At 47.9% G+C, this 2,695-nt stretch overlaps 2 non-coding genes across 2 annotated transcripts; both read left to right on the top strand.

The window, feature by feature from the left end:
* The first annotated feature begins 95 nt into the window (after positions 1-95).
* TRNAH-GUG (transfer RNA histidin (anticodon GUG)) lies at positions 96-167 on the top strand. Its single transcript has one exon. It is a non-coding gene; the product is annotated as a tRNA-His (tRNA).
* A 1,496-nt stretch (positions 168-1,663) lies between these two features.
* On the top strand, positions 1,664-1,735 carry TRNAH-GUG (transfer RNA histidin (anticodon GUG)). The gene has a single exon. It is a non-coding gene; the product is annotated as a tRNA-His (tRNA).
* The last annotated feature ends 960 nt before the right edge of the window (positions 1,736-2,695 follow it).

Below are 2,695 nucleotides of genomic sequence, written 5' to 3'. Positions count from 1 at the left end.
ACCAGCAATGACACATCGGTGACCACAAAGCGGGCGGAGCTTATAGCAGAGAAGAAGCCAGACGAGGAACTAGGTTCTCAAGTTCCCAGTAGCTCGCCGTGATCGTATAGTGGTTAGTACTCTGCGTTGTGGCCGCAGCAACCTCGGTTCGAATCCGAGTCACGGCATTGTGGAAGCAATGGCACGGCAGGGAGCTTTCTTTTTATCGCTCTCCCACAATTTGTAATAGCTTGAAAAACACATAAATAGACCCCAGTACCCTCGTAACAACTGGAAACGGCATTTACGTCAGTTATAGCTAAATTGGACCTGCCTCCGAGGATTATAGGCTTCGCTATTATTCTGGGGCTGCCCGCAATGTTATTCTTGAGGACACAGCACAGAGCACTCAACGTTGCTGACGAGTGTTGTAATAGACTTACATACAAGTTTCAATAAAAGCGCTAAAAACGAACTCCTAAAACAGGAAGTGAAGGCGTCATAGAGGCGGTGACCTTTGAGGTAGTTCCCAAGAGCAGAGTAGGAATTTGTCAAGCAGCTAGGATAATCTCGTGTGTAAAGGGCCGAAGGAAGTCTTGAAAGAAGTACCATATTTCTCTTTAAATCCTCTCCTTTCCATCCCCACAATGCCCAAAGGCACTGGCCTGCTGGTAGCAGGCGCGTTTCAAGGACCTGTTGAATGAATGAATGAATGAATGAATGAATGAATGAATGAATGAATGAAATTGGGCAATGGGGAATGACACTGAGGAAAGGCCACGAGATCATCTATTTATAAATTTACTGCAATCCAGGGAAGGGGGGTGAGTGGAGAATGAGGGAAGAATCGAGGAATGAAAGGACCCTCCGGTGGCTGGGCGGAACGGTGGCTTTAGAGACTGGTGGCCCCTCTGCATTCGCCTATGGCACGTTCGCAATTTAGCACATTGCCACTCTCTACTGTGTACTCAACCCTGTTTTAGGCGCCGTGCGGGCCGGAGCGCTGATGGGCACGAAGGAAATCGAGACCGGGTCCCCTCTGGCGTCCAGGGTCACAACAGAGGTGGGCAAGGGCTACCCGGCCCGGCGGGAGCACAGAGGGAGGAGTCAGGGCCGTCGCGGGAATAAATAGGAACTGGAAGTGGGTCATCTGGGCGGGGAGAGGGGGGTATGGGAGGAGAGAAGGGTTCAGTAAATTCCTTCTCAGTAAATTCCTTCTAACTGCCTGACCGGGTTCTGGGGGCGTCCACACCCTCGGCAGAGGCGGAGTTTGTGTCACTCCAGGCGGATTAGAGGAAGGAGCGCCCCCTGCAGCCCCGAGAAGCCAGTGGAGGGTTCGCTGGAAGTGCCTCCCGGCGCAGGACACGGGCGCCCCTCAAGGAAGTTGCGTAGCTTGTGTACACTGAGCTGCGGCCAGCCGGGGCATTGGAGGCCCAAAGAGGGCCCCTTCAATCCTCAGGGCACTCCCAAGGAGCCCACCTTCTTGTCTTTACAACCGGGGCTCATGGTCCAAAACAAGAGAGAACACAAGAAACCAGCGAGAGCGCTATGCGCCTGCGCTTTTCCAGAGCCTAAGGTTTCAACTCTCCCTATAGGTGGCCTTTTAGTGACGCACAAACTGGGAAGTCCTGTGACTGTTGAAGAGAATAATCTGAAGCTGGCGTTACCAGGTCCCCGGTAGCTCGCCGTGATCGTATAGTGGTTAGTACTCTGCGTTGTGGCCGCAGCAACCTCGGTTCGAATCCGAGTCACGGCATTGTGGGAACAATGGCACGGCAAGGGGTTCGCTTTTTTTCCTGCTTACTCTTTGAATGACCTTTCTCTTTTACATTGAACCACTCTTAACAGTTACGATCTCTTTCCTCCCGAAAATTGGTTTATAAATTCTAAAACAGCGCCCTCCTTACCTTGTGAATTTTCTCCCTCTTCATGTATTTTTTTAAAATAAGGTAGTTTTTTTTGGTCTTGTTTTGTTTTCATATACTTGACTACTTTCAGAGAAGTTTTAGGTTTACAGAAAAATTGCACAGAAGGTGCAGGGAGTTGCCCCCTACACAATTTCTCCTATTATTAACATCTTACACTTGTATGGCACATCTATTACTGTTGATGAGCCAATATGATACATTATTAACTAAAGTCCGTTGTTACTTTAGTTAACCATTTGTACAGTTTTTTGAGTTTTGACAAATGCATAATGTCATGTGGGTGGTTCATTTTTTAATAAAGAGTACATGTACACAAGTCCAGTGAAAAATAAGGTTCCTCTCATTCTTTAACCCATCCACCAATTATTGTCAATTTCCAGTAAATCTTCCATGACAATCCTTGTATAAATAAATATTTACATGTATAACATGTATGCAAATACATCCCCCCTTGCTTCTTATACAAAACACCCCCTCCCCCCCAAAAACAAACAAACAAAACAAGTCAAACAAGGAAGGGATAGATTAGCCTTGGTAGCCAATCTATATTTCTGGGGAGAGTACACAAACTCCTGGGAATCTCCACCCTCCTCAGGTTCTGTCTTTCTTCTCCTGGGTGGGGAGGGGTGGGGGGATGATTTGGTCTGGTGAGATAGGGAAAAGAGATTCCTTACTGTATCCATAAAAACATTTAGATGGGAGTGTGGCTGCTGTGGGGAAGCAGCCCTATTTTGAATTCAGGTTGGAAGGGCAGGGAAAACACCCTGAGGTTGGAATTAGCACAAAGG

Source organism: Dasypus novemcinctus, chromosome 3 (assembly GCF_030445035.2).
Source record: "Dasypus novemcinctus isolate mDasNov1 chromosome 3, mDasNov1.1.hap2, whole genome shotgun sequence".
NCBI lineage: Eukaryota > Metazoa > Chordata > Mammalia > Cingulata > Dasypodidae > Dasypus > Dasypus novemcinctus.
The sequence above is the reverse complement of the archived record's forward strand: the minus strand, read 5'-3'. Positions and strand labels throughout refer to the sequence as shown.